This window comes from Cupressus sempervirens, chromosome 10 (assembly GCF_028749045.1).
Source record: "Cupressus sempervirens isolate cs-2001-9-10 chromosome 10, ASM2874904v1, whole genome shotgun sequence".
Classification (NCBI taxonomy): domain Eukaryota; kingdom Viridiplantae; phylum Streptophyta; class Pinopsida; order Cupressales; family Cupressaceae; genus Cupressus; species Cupressus sempervirens.
The window spans coordinates 637,853,714-637,868,342 of record NC_143127.1 but is presented as its reverse complement, the minus strand read 5'-3'; the positions used below and the strand labels follow the sequence as shown (position 1 = coordinate 637,868,342).

General features: G+C 28.8%; 1 long non-coding RNA gene across 10 annotated transcripts; it reads right to left on the bottom strand.

Moving 5' to 3' along the window:
* Positions 1 to 1,258: 1,258 nt before the first annotated feature.
* LOC149535439 (uncharacterized) lies at positions 1,259 to 5,740 on the bottom strand. Of its 10 annotated transcripts, none has more exons than XR_016357361.1 (4): positions 5,510 to 5,713; positions 5,022 to 5,175; positions 3,148 to 3,301; positions 1,788 to 2,988 (listed from the first exon to the last, which is right to left on the bottom strand). It is a non-coding gene; the product is annotated as an uncharacterized LOC149535439 (long non-coding RNA). The 10 variants fall into 10 exon arrangements; XR_016357362.1 differs by having other exon boundaries at positions 3,148 to 3,306; positions 5,510 to 5,712; XR_016357363.1 differs by having other exon boundaries at positions 3,148 to 3,258; positions 5,510 to 5,709.
* Between the last annotated feature and the right edge of the window lie 8,889 nt (positions 5,741 to 14,629).

Sequence of the window (14,629 nt, the reverse complement as noted above, 5' to 3'; positions counted from 1 at the left end):
TACCTCATCTCACTATCTCTTACCCCTTATTTACCCAACATTGAAGAGTAAAAAAAATATTTCTAAATAATTTTAATAGTTGATATGTATATAAATTCAGATGAACAATTTTATAGCTCTTTTAATATTGTGGAAAATGTGTGTAGTATATAAAGTATAGATGGTTTTAAGGTAGTTTGGAGGTACATATTGTCTCGATCATGGAAATTTCTATAGGTCATTTATATTAGGACAATGCATTATAATATACTACTAAAGATGTAATCTAGTATACATATTATACAAAAATTTTTATAACTAAAATATTAAAAATATATATAAATTTAATCATAATTTGAGAATAAAATAAAATAAAATACATGTAATTCAACATGCAAGGAAGAAATCATCAACATTGAATTATTTTACTCATTTTATTGTCTTATGTAAAAATAAGCTCTCCATGATAACATAGAGTCGTGCCCTTATTTTCCAAATAGAATGAAGATAATTGTAAAGATACATCTATGTCTATAAATGAGATTGAATGATTTAAAACTACATAGTTTTGGTAGAAAGACATTAGAGAAATTTTAACAAATGTGATCAACACATATAAGTTCTCCCACTTATTATTCTTAATACTTAAATTTTCTATAATAACCTTAATAATTATTATTTGTGTATGAACTACTATTAAAATAACAATGTGAAATATTATGTCAATACATCAATTCTCAAAAATAGTGTAGTAAATATTTTTGGATTCAATTAGATTGTATTATCCTTTAAATTTAAATATTTATTTATATAATAGAAAGTAACTAAATAATCCTATATTTCATATCATAATTATTTTAATTTAATTATAATAATTGTCAACTAAAAATTAAATAAATTAAATAAAATTAAAGTTCATTTAAAGTAAATCAAAATTATGAATCATAACTTTAAAACATATAAAAAATAAAATAATCTTTTTTAATAAGTAAATTTAATTTTTCGCTATCTATAGTGTATACATAGATTGGTTATTGTATAAAGGGGAAAACTATTAGATAAGAAACTTCTATTTTTCAATTATGATTTAGAATGAACTAAAAACAATGTACAACAAATAAAAAAAAATTGATCACACAAAAATAGAAATCAAGTGATCTATTCACTATTATATACATATCCATCAACTATCATCAATATATAAATGTTAATATACATATTTATAACTATAATCAATTTAAATTCATAATTTACTACTCGAAAAGAACTTGTTCTGATCTACACTAAAAATATGTTTAAGAATATGTAGTTAAAAACAAAGCCAAATTTCATATATTACATACACATTTATTGAAACTAGTAAGAAATTGTTGTTGTCAAACTCTTCCTCGGATCGCTTAATCTTTCTTCCTTCCAGCCACCAGTGCCTCCGATGCCATTCCGACATTCTGGCAAATGGTATTTAATTCCCTTTCTTTTCCCCCAAATCTTGTAACTAACCCAATTTTGAGCATAACGGTACATTTTAATGGTAGCTGTTGTCATAGGAATGTGTTTGTGTTTAACTATTTTCAGCCTAATATTCTTAATACCTTATACTTTTACATCAATAGCCAAAGTAGCCTTTCCTTTCCTCTACGGTCAGTCAAACGCCATGATCACAGGATTGAAATTAATATTGCTACAACCATCTTGCAATAAGTTATTATTTACTCAAATTAGTGGAAATGAAAAGAACAACAGATTTAACATTATGAATGCTTGAACAAGAAAGCAATAGATCAACGGAACAACCTATAACAAGTATGTTTATACACCATGAATGCTGTAATGATAACAGCAGTACAGTAAACATCATGATTGCTGGATATGTAAGTAATATCTAAAACAGTCTTCAACAGTATTCTGAAACAATGAATGCTGGAGTATCAAACCATCTACAGCAGCAACTTAAACAATGAAGGCTAGATTATCAAACAATTGCATACATTAATGAATTTGAAGTCTACAGCCAGACCAATAATCCAACAATGGCATACGTTAATGAATTTGAAGTCTACGGCAGATATGTAATCCAGATTACATCAATTGAATTATACTGAACATCATCGTTAAGATGAAGATACAAAAGAAGTTTCTCCAAGTCTTACAGCATGTAGAATTAACATGATCCTACTTCTATGTTGTGGTTCATCATTCTTAAAAAAAAGCAGTCAACATAGCATGAAATGTCTTTGAAGCAAAATTTGCTTGGACTTCAGCAACTGAAGAGTTATTCATATGGTTATTTCCTCTATTTCACATCCTTCCCAAGCAAACATGGATAAAAAGAAAACAACAGATGGAAAATATTTAATTCTACTTCACAGTTCATTTCCAGCTGCTATGTTAGGTCTGGCGTTTCCACTTAATTTAATGGAATGGAGATTTCAAAAATCACAGCCAAATTTTAAAACGTGTAAAGTCTGATTTCAATCATGACGAGATATGATTCTAAGAAAACCTAATGGTGATACAACAAACAGTTTGTAATTGCTTCCACCATTCTGGAGAATCGGTTATATTATGTGCTTTACCTATCCGTAGTCGTTCTCGGTTTGCTAGCTGTTGTAATGCTTTTATAGGTATTTGCCATTTAAATCGAAATTATTTCAGAAGTGTTGTTATACAATTTGTAATGAAACCCCATGATTTATTGAGAAGTCACAAACCAAATAGCAACATTTCTAAATCCAATCCGTGAAATGGAACTATACCCACCATTCATTCCAGCAAGGAAATAATGACAAGTACAGCTACACATTAAATAACAATGAAAACGTTACAATTAACCCAATTCAGCCCATTATTTAAGTGCGGCAAATAACGACAGATTTAAACACAAGGGAAACCGTTTGGACTGGCAATGAAATAGCCAAAAGGAAGTCTGAACCTAGTCACCATTCCAGAAGTGTACCTATGTCATCATGTTTTAAACAAAAAATGTAATAATTCCATCTTTTCAGACCACTGTAAAATCCGGAAGTTTAAGTCAATAGTTTGGTAGTTTCAATTGACGAAGATGGAATATAAAAATGGCAACTAAAAGTTAAAGAGGTTTCGTAAATTGAATGGCTTCACTCATACGATTAAACTGTGGATTTAAGACAAATTTCCCTTACAACTGACCTAATGCATGGAAGTATGTATAAAGCCAAGCTTTCACCATTCAAACTTCCATCGAAGCTAAAAATCAGTCTTCCCTCCAGATCGAACCTTTCCTTCCAGCCGCCGCCGCCCCTACCATTGCGTAACTGATTCTCCTTAAAATTCCCATTCGTAACTGACCTAACAGTTACAATATACAAATTCAACTCAAAACTCTTTTTTTCATCTTTCAAACTACAGATTTACCAATCTTCATTAATTGAGGCTTGTGACAACTGTATACAGCTAATAGCAAGACATTTTCAATCTTGTCGAGCACTAATTTGTCAAGCACTAATTAGTGTTCGTGTTCAACTGAATTATACCAAACATGTAGAAGAATATGTAATAAGATCAATATAGTCACAAATTTCACAAATTTCATTTCTATTTTGTGTTGATCTTTATATACATACTGAAATTATGAGGCATAACTCTTTTCTACCTAATTTGATCTCTGAAATTCTTTACTTCTATCTCAATAATAGATGTGGTAATAAGTCTAACTTAAAATTTAAAAACATTACTGATCTTAATTTTTTAATTTTTTTATAAACTGAAGTTGTGAAACCAGAACCGTTTGCTAGTAAGTCAAGTAAACTACAAATCCCATTACTAGAATTCTTCAAATTCAATCATATCATAACTTTTTAAACCAAAGAAGTCTGCGCAAAAGATTCACAGTACAGCTAAATAAAGAGAGAAAAATGGATTAGCTTCTTTAAGTTGACTTATATACTTCACATTAAGCTAAGTAGCAGTACCTTATTCATTCGTATCATAGATACTGAGATGCCAATAATATTTCTATTGCATTGTCATCAGAAGCAAATTTTGGAAGCAAACTTGTATGCCTGTTAAAGGAGTTTTCTCATTCTAATAATGGATGTAGATCGATTTCCTTGCCAGTCAAAGATTGTTTCATTCTAAAGGTGTACTGTGGAATAGATTTGATTAGCAATATTACTGTTCAACACGAGTATTCACGAGGGAAACATTGGAATTTGCACAAAAAATCATCAATTAATTACATGTGCCATTGAAAAAAGATCTTGGAAGTGTCGTCATTTCAAAAAGGCTAAAACTTTCAGCATGACATTTTTTATCAGCAAAAATCTATCAACAAATTGCTATATTTAATATTGTCCATGGAAAGTCAATTTTCGTCAATGCATGCTTCTTTTTTTCTATTTAAATAGTCATCTTGCCAACAGTAGAATCACTGTACAAATTACTTATAGACCCAACCAGAACAAATTAGGGTTACTTGGCACCTGAAAGAGCAAAGAACCTTATTTTGCCTTGTTCTTTAATAAAGTTTACGGTATGACATCATATTTGAATATAATGGTTAATCTTTCACAAATATGCGAGCAAATCTGTGTTTTCTGTGAATCCATACATTTGTAGCATTTATTCTAAATCAACGTCAGAAATGGGGTCTTAAATGTCCATCTAGAAAAGCATCGGTTATGGGTTGTAGGGCGTATACCATGATTTTAAAGCAGAATGAGAATTCCTTGAGAATCCAACTTTTACTTTTCCATGTTTGTTGTATGGCGCTATAAAAGTATTGCTTCTTTGAATTCCTCAACTGAGATATCTTTTTTCATAATTTGCTGTTACGAGACTCAGAATATCAAGGGCATATGTTACTAAAAATCCACAGTACCAAGTGAGGCCATTTGCTATTAAGAACTCCAAAACACAGGTAAGGGCATATGCCATTAAGAATTACAAATACAAAGTGAGGGCATGAGCCATGAAAAATCCAAAGTGCCAAGTGAGGGCATTTTCTATGAGAGTGGATCGATCTTATTGATACGAAGTTGAAGTCAAGGGCATAAGCTAATTACCTTGGCTTGAAAAACATTTAGTGCACATCTAGCCATTTTAGACTTCAAGACCAAGTCCATCCAGAGCTCTCAGTGTAAACAGTAACAAGCCAGGTTCTCTACTAAAGACCATGTGAATATTCAAGGTCTTGCCGGCTTGCTTCCTCAATTCCACCTGCAATCCCACATAGATTCTATTAGTATACATTCTACAATCATATTAGCATAGATGATAGAATTGATATATTTCCCAAATCATGAAATATGAACTAAAACCTTAGATAAGGAAAAAAATCCTGCACCCTTAAATTCTTACAAATTAAGATTACTTCAATAATAGACGACCAAACATTCATAGCAGAGAATTAACAGTACTAGGAACCATTTTCAATAAAAATAATAACTAGTAGTTCCTATAAGCAAAGTTTGCAAAAAGAAAAAAAAGAAAGTTGAGCAATATGGAAACTTTCTTGTTAATGGGTAGAAAATGAAATGGGCATTCTTCTCACATCTAATCTGATCTTTAATGTGGTGGAGTTGGAGATTTAGCTGGAACATTTTCTATGAACTGATATGAATTCGGCCTTGAATGTTAGGAGAGATCCAATCTCCTCAGTCAGACATTCTTCAGAATCAACCTTTTTACTTAGCATAATAAACGCAATTTTCGGAGGCATTTCTGAAGAGATGAGTTTCTAAGAGAGCAATAAAATGTCTTTATAATAGAGTAATGATCATGGACAGCTGTGTACCACGCATAATACGCGTTCTTTGTGGGGGGTACGTACTTGGCTTGTTTATCTCTTGTATTTTTTAATTTATTTTCATCTTTAATAATAGTGTATTCACTATCGTATGACATAGGATCATTCTTTAGATACGATACAATGATGTAGACTACTGTAATTCCACATAGAAAAAGATGTTCTCTTGTAGGTCCACCTGCTTATATAGACAACTCTATTAGGTTTCCTTGCACCATATTCCATAGATTAATAGTTTTGATGGGCAGTTTCAATTGTTGTGTGCTTTCTAAATACTTCACAAAATTAAATGAAACATGAACTTTTCCTTGTATTCAGAAGTGCTAACAACAAATAAATTTAATTTAAGAGGATGGGTTATCTTAGTCTTAGTAGACGTCCTTTATGTGAAAATGAGGAGAAATCCATTGACCACCAGTTCTTGAATTGTTCTTTTTCTAATTTGTTTTGGAAATGCTTGAGTTCTCAATTAGGATGGACCTCGGTCTTTCCAAATGCAATCTTGGAAATGATCTTGGCATGGATATTCTTCAAGAATTATACTATCTATGGTAATTTATGGGTCTCAATCCCATAAATTATCCTTTGGAAATTGTGCAAAGAATGCAACAAAAAGATTGTCCAAGACAAACAGATGGATGTTGAGAAATCTATTAACAAGATTGGGTCTTTTTCATTGAACTAACCAACAAAAGTATCATGAACTATTGTTTGATATAAATAGTGATGTCACATTGGAATGAGAAAAAGAGATGGTTGGTGCTTCTAATGTTCCCACTAGCTAGGACAAGAATATTTGCAAAAACAAAATGTTAGAATTTAAACAATAATAAATTAATCTATACTATTCTAACCTCTATCCTAAACCCAACATTAAAAATACCTTCATATCAGGATCGATAACCCTCTTGAGGATCCTTGGGTCCTCTTTACTTGTCTTGCTTCTATGAAGTGCTCCCTTAAAGGTCCTTCCTAGTATAGATATTCCCTATCTAGGGAGCTTATCACATATGCATATGTAATAAGGGCCCTAGATAGAGAATATATATTCTAGGAAGGACCTTGAAGGGAGTTGAGGACCTAGGGATCCTCAAGAGGATCCCAAAACGGAGCATCATTAAGGTTGGGTTTAGGATAGAGGGTAGAATAGTATAATTGAATTTATTATTGTTTAAATTCTTACATTTTTTGTGTAGGCATTCTTGTCCTAGCTAGTAGGAACATTACAGTGGGTAGGGTAAAAAGAAAATAAAAATAAAACCAAGATAGTAAATATAAATAGATGTATACCTAAAATAATCAATGGGAACTTATTATATGAATTAACATCATATAAACATAAGGTTGGAAAATCTAATAATCACCATTAAGCTATGATTTATAATTTTTATCTTAAGTTGAGCTGACCACTTTGAAAGTCAGGAGAGGTGAACTATCATAACCTTATTTCCACACCCAAATTCAGTTTTTCAACACCATTATGGGATAAACTTTAAAAGATTAGAGTAAAATTGTCTTACAATTTGACTATCAAATCATAAGTTATATATTTGCTTGAGGATAAGCAAATTTAACAAGGGAAAACTATCAATAACCACATATTGACATATGAATAATATGATTCTTTAAAATAAATATAATTTTTTAAATGTACATATAGTCATTATTTATATTTATGAATATTTAAATAAATATCATAACTAGATAATAATATACTAAATATAATATAAATAATATCATTCAAATAATAATGTCTACAATTATTAATTAAATAGTTTTAAATAACAATAACATAAATTACAAGATCAATAACTAATAGTTAATACCATTTAACATGGTGAAGGGTTTCGGTCAAGAGGAAAAGTCACACCGTTTTAATCTTGAGAAAAAAACATCATTCATCCATCGGAAAGAATGGAGGAAATAATACACAAAAGCCACCGAACAAGGAGCATAAAATCTCAAACTTATAAGGGTTGGGAAAAAGAAAGATTATGACTTTTTCATTGTGGAAGGTTTTTAGAGGGAAGAAAAAACCTAGTGCATATGTGTAATTCAAACTTAATCAGTTATAGTTTAAAAAAAAAAAAAAAAATTCATACTTTTTAGTGACGATTTAAAAATTTAAGGATTGGTATGTTATAGTGAAAGTGTTTGTATGAAAATAGAGTAGCTTATAAATATCTAATATATTAGAAAATTATTTCAATAATCATATTTTAAAAAATAATTGTAGAACTACTTTAGAATTTTTATAATATTATTTAAACTGGTATATTTGTTTAAAATTAAATTAGATTAAATTAAAAGAATATGTTATAAACTAATAGTAGGAGAAGGATTATTAATGTGAGAAGGGTTACAAACAATGTTTTATAGTATCACAATAATATGCTTTCGATATTTTTCTAAGAGTTGATATTGGTGCACTCTAAAATATTGCCTCACAAATAAGGTAGTGTTTCTCCCCTCACATAACACTCAAATAGCTGTGAAGCATAGTACTATTGTAATGAATTTCGAATTCTACTAGTTAACAAGTGAACCAATTATAAGTAAGTTTTATTTTTAGTTGTCAAATTTATTTTATTATTTTAAAATTGCATGTTATTTAAGTTTTTAAATTCTAAAAAATATTTAACTTCATTATGATTGGTTATTATATTTGAGGTGTTATATTTTTAAGAATGATTGAATATTATATTGTATTGTCACCAATTTTATTCTTTTCATGTTCTTTATTGAAAGGGGTAATTGTTTTAAGAATAGATTATATATTTTTAATTATTTTTTCCAAATAGTATACATAAACATGAATTTAATATCTATTTTATGTATTTTAAAAAATAAAATAATAAAAGAATATGTTGTATTGTATTCTAGTTAATTTTAATTTATATTTTAATCATAAATTTTATTATTGTAAATAATAATTAATATACTTAATGAGTTGTCCTTTTTATTTTTACATTTCAATATCAAACATATGAAAATTATACAAATTATATATATGTTTTGAATTTTTATATTTAAATTATATATTTGTAATTAATTTAAAAAAAAAAAAAAAAAATACTTTACATATAAATTAGCATTAGAATTAATTATTATTCAAATTTAATATTTTTATAATTTAAAATTACATATTTAACTAGTTCAATCTATCAACAATAAAGAATTATTTATTTATTTATTTTAAATATACTTATCAATCTAAATTACAACTAATTATGTAACTAAAGACAATTACTTGGCAACTATGTGGCACTTGTTGTACTGGGTTTGTTATATTACTTTATAAATTCAATATTTATAAATTTTTAATAATTATGTATAAAAACATTATACTTAAAAATTTATATAACTCAAATACTATTGGTTGAATAGGTTTTGTGTTATAGGGACCTTTCTTTGGAGGCCATTGAATTGTTAATAGTAATATAATACTTTAATTGATTCTAAATTCTTTCAAAAACTAATTTTAATTAATTTTTACAATTTTGTAGGTTAGTTGAAAAGTTATCCTATTCACTATATATTTATTATAAATTTATTAAATTATTTGAATTGCATATAAATGATTACTAATTTAATATTTCATTAATTTTAATTATATTTTTACTATAGAAAACTTTCACTAAATTAATTAAGCTAACCATCTTTATAATAATATTTTATAAATAATATAAAATAAACAACTAATTATATGGTGATAAATAAAATGATCCTTAATTAAATATAAATACTTTTTAAAATGTAAAATATTAAAATTTTATTGAGAAACTATTGAACTTAAAATTTATATTAAAGTTAAAATGTACAATGTAAATAGTTTCTGTTATTTATTTGTAAATATGAATAATATAATACACTATTAAAAATCAAAATACAATTATGTTTATTTCTACTAACTATTTCTTTATTTTATCATTTTAAATTTTGACTTAAATATTATTTGATATATTTTTATTGAGCAAGCTAATAATAATTATTTTTAAAAATAATTTTTATATTGATCTATCATATTAATAAGACTATATTAATTCAATCAATTTTGTTTCTATTAACCACAAGTACTGTTCACTAGTGGCACTTGCTATTATTAGGTCAAAAGATGAATTTAGTAAAGAATACTAAATTTAAATGAACACAAGATAATATAAGAAAGTAAATAAGATAAATATAATAATTTTTTATTTTGGTCTTCATTTTTATAAATAGTAAAAATGATTTTCGAGCGTGAGTTCAATATAAGTGAGTTAAGATATATTAAGTGGAATTCTTTAGTGATTGATCAACATAGAGCTACATGAACCAAGCATACAAGATGGTAAAAGAGGTATGTTATGATATATGTTTATAAAATGATATAATGTTATAAAATATGCTTATCGATAATGTATACAAGTACATATATATAAATGTCTATGTAAAGGTAAATTTTTAAGTGAATAATATACATGGTTTAATGGTTAAAGGCTTAATATCAAGAGAGTCCTTTTGGGAAGAGATGTTTATCAATAATGTATACAAGTACATATATATATAGATGTAAAAAAAAGAGGTAAAATTTTAAGTGAATAATATACAAGGTTTAATGGTTAAAGGCTTAAGATCAAGAGAATCCTTTTGAGAAGAGAGTGATCTTAATGGCTTATGATCAAGAGAGTCCCTTTGGGAAGTTAGTGATCTTAATATGGTTATAAGGTAAGAATATTGAGTTGAAGTTAACATATACATATGTGGTAACGGCTCTAGGTAGAGAATATCTATTATAGGAAGGACCTTGAAGGGATAACTTCAAAGAAGATAGAGAAGTAACTGATGACCTAGGGATCCTCAAGAGGATTATCAATCCCAATATGAAGATTTCTTTAACTTTGAGGTTAGGATAGAGGGTAGAATAGTATAGTTGAATTTATTACTATTTAAATTTTGACATTTGTTTTGAAGATATTCTTGTCCTATCTAGTGGGGACATTATAGTGCCTTTAGAGGTAATCAAGGAAAAATGAGTATCGGATGTAGTATTCAAGATTTAGAGGGTTTGGAGGAATCAAATATAGCTAAATCGATAAGAGAAAAATCTAGGTAGAATTATTGGTTCTCATGGAAGGTTTAGCATTGTGTAAAATATTAGGTTGTAGGCAAATTGAAGGAGAATCAATGGTTATTAACAGTTCCCTTAAAAAAGAATCCTTTACAAATTGAAAATTAGATTCAATCCTAGCAAAATATCTTTACATTTACTAGTCCTTTGACAACACCACTATGAACCATATTTACAAAGAGGTGAACACTATAACTAATGAATTAACCAATCAAGGTATAGACACTTTCCCCTCTATAGAATTCCCTAGGTGGCCACACTATCTAAGCATTACTTGTTTAGTGATTTATCGCCATCTATCTATAGACATACATGTTAGCATGATATATTATTTTAAAGTTGGTGCCTAGTCCTTTCTTTGCATTCACTTATATGTCCTAGTTCTTTGTTATCAATTTTAACATTTTTTTCTCATAATTCTTATCTTCGAGCTATTTTCACAATAAATTTGGACAACTAGGAATTGACTTCTCAATAACACATCCTTTGTTTTGTGGGACTATGAATTGTATCATACTACAAGGGAATTAATTTCCTCATCTATATTGAAAGATTTGACATTTCATAGTATTTAATATGGTTAAAGTTTAATAAGTTATTCTAATAAGGCTACATCATTTTAATTATTTTACATAAAATTTTATACAGAAATTATTCTAGTCGATATTATAGGTTTCAATATTCTTTCTTACTCTATAGGTGCTCTTTTTCTAGATGATGATTAGTAAGGGTAGATAGAAAATAAGCACAAAAGGATCTATTTGGAGATTACCAATGGAATAAATATCGCTCTTACTTTTATAATGTTTTTCTATTAAGATAGTTTAAACATTTACAAGTATATCCAAGAGTTTGAGATAAAATAGAAGATCACACCCCGAATTAGATATACACTTACAAAAAATTTGTGGGGTGATATCAAAACTTAAAAGATCACAACACTATCAGATTTTACATTTCCATTCATTAATTACAAGTTTTTACATATTTATCATAACAAAAATTAAACTGAAGAAAAAAACTAGCTCTAGCCATCATTATGGATGTCATGATCAGGTTGAGCCACTGGAACTTCATTAAAGTTATGAGTCACATCAGCAGTTGCCTCCTCTTGACTGGCTAAACTATATCCTTGAAACACATTACTTTCATTGTTCAAATTTTTTGCCTCTAAATGAGCTAACAAACTCTGGTACTCAATAATATAATTTTCTGAATGCACATTATCCTTATTGATCAGTAGGCTGCCTTCTCGCATAAGGATCATGAAATCACTCCTGGAGATATGTAACACCAAAGCAACCTAAGACATAATGTGAAAATCTTACTTTTATAATTTCAAGATTTATTACATTTAATAAACTAATGGACTAACTTATAAATAAGATAGACTATTGGCTTCTTATTTTAGAAGGATTATTGGTGCTTTTTAGGTAGCACGAGCTAGTGAAGGGGTCTAAATAAATAAATTTCATCTTTAGATAAGATTTTTTTAATAATTTATGGTGTCATAAATATTCATTGGGAAAAACTAAAGGACTACTACCCATCATGTCTTGTCAATGCCCTTTCAAGTCTAGAGTGCACCATTTCTAGTTATTAATAGAGTTTTGACATCAGCCTCTTGCTTATAAAAAAAATAACTTTATTATAAAAGTAGATCCTTAAGTTGAATTAAGTGGCTTAACTAAGGAAATTAATTATTGAATTATTGTTTTTTTTTTTTTGCATAATTGATTCTCTCAGTTTTGAAATGAGTCTTTTATATTAGAGGGTTTTGAGGTTTTTCTTCCATTACATTTATTGAGTTTTGGAGCTCATCTAGAATTTGATAGATTAAAAATTTAATTCAAAAGTTGCAATTCATTTTTGTGGATTAACTTGTCCAATTGTTGAAGATTTTTGTTTCTAATATTTAATAGTTTGAGTCTAAAAGACTTTTAGATTTTTTTAAATATAGAAATAGTTGTTAAGGCTTATAGTTTGAGTTGGTAGTATATTTCTTTGTATAAAATTTAATATTTAAAAATATATATAAAATATTACATTTATTTATTTTTAATAATGGAGTACAATTTGCTGATGTTCAACAAGGATAGTCTCATCATGACATACTTGATAATGGCTATTAGCATGACTACTAATTCTTTAGTTTGTTTGGTGGGCCATTTCTTGATGGCGCTAAGTTTAGAGGAGGCCTTTATGTTGATAAAAAATGTGGTATTACTTTCAATGAAAAGTTAATAATCATTACTTGTGATGGGAATTGGAAAGTTGGTATTCAATGCAATATTTGGGATGATATTTTACATAATCCAAGATGGATTTCTAAATCTTGAGTCTAGGTTTCAAACAAAAATCAAGGAAGTATTATGATCTAGAAACTTAAGAAGAATTATTATCCTAACTTTAAAGATATGAAACCTAAATGACCTTTTTCACTTGGGATTTTCATAATTTTAAACTTCATTGTTTGGTGTGTGAGGATTCAACTCTAGTTTTTCTAAACAGTTGGTTGACATGGGTGAAGAATCTAGCATAGTCAAACTTAAGGAGGGGGCAAAAGATGTCATTGTGGACCTTGAAGGAGACAAAGTGATTGAGGGAGAGAATGTGAGAATTGAACCATTAAGAATTAAGAGAGTTGTTAGGAAATATAGAGCTACATGGAGGAAGGAAAATTCATCCCTTTCATGGAGAGCATCAAGGGCCATGACAAGATGGTCACTTGGCAGTTCATGGAATCATGGAAGAAGTGTTGGGTTAATATTAATGGGATCTATTTTGAGGTCACTGAAGAACTGAGAGCTAACACAAATGGTCTACCTATGGAAGTAAAATAATGGAGGAAGTAGGCTATAGTGGCATATTAGATGAGCCTCAGAAAGTTATTTTTCTCGAATTAAGCCCCTGTCCATTTCCATGGTGGTTTTATGCAGGGAACACTTCAAGAACTATTGCATATGGTGTGATATGTCATAATGTGATATGCTACTATGGAGGATAAAGTCAATGTCTATTATTACTATCTCTTTCCTATTCTTAACCATTTTTAGAACAAGGATTGTATTTCCTTCCCTTTTCTCTTGTTACATTCTATAGAATAATCTCCATGGAATATTAGGAAGAAACATGAGGAAGGAAAAAATTACTATGTTTATCATCAAGCACTAATTTTGTCTCTTTAAATTTTACAAAGGACTTTACCCTCAAATCTTGAGCCTAAGCACTTCACCCTTGAAAATTACTAGTCAACGTCTTCCCCCACAACCAAACCCAAGAATTATGAGGACCCCACTTCCTTGGATAGGAAAATAAACAAGGAAAAAATTAAAATCCTAGATGTTGAGAATATTTGTACCACCTCTAGGAAGGGAATTAATTGGGTGAGGAAAAGGCTAAGAGATAAAAACCCCATGACAACACCTAGAATGTCTAAACCAGACAACTTTGGAAATAATTTTGGCCCTAGCCCTAAATGTATAACCACTAGAAGGAATTATAGGGAGCATGATGAAGGAGAAAATGATAATGAGGGTAAGAATGAGGATGTAATCGAGGAGGGTCAGAATAGTCCCTTGCCCTCTAAGGTTCAAATACTTTAAAAAATGATACCCAAACCCCCTTATTCTAGGAAAGATGAGAATTTTGAAAAATAGGGAAGGTTGCTTTGCCAATTAGGATGAGTAACTTGGGCAGCCATACCCAACTGAAGGTCACTTGGAAAGATGAGGACCAAAAGGGTAAGGAGTTGG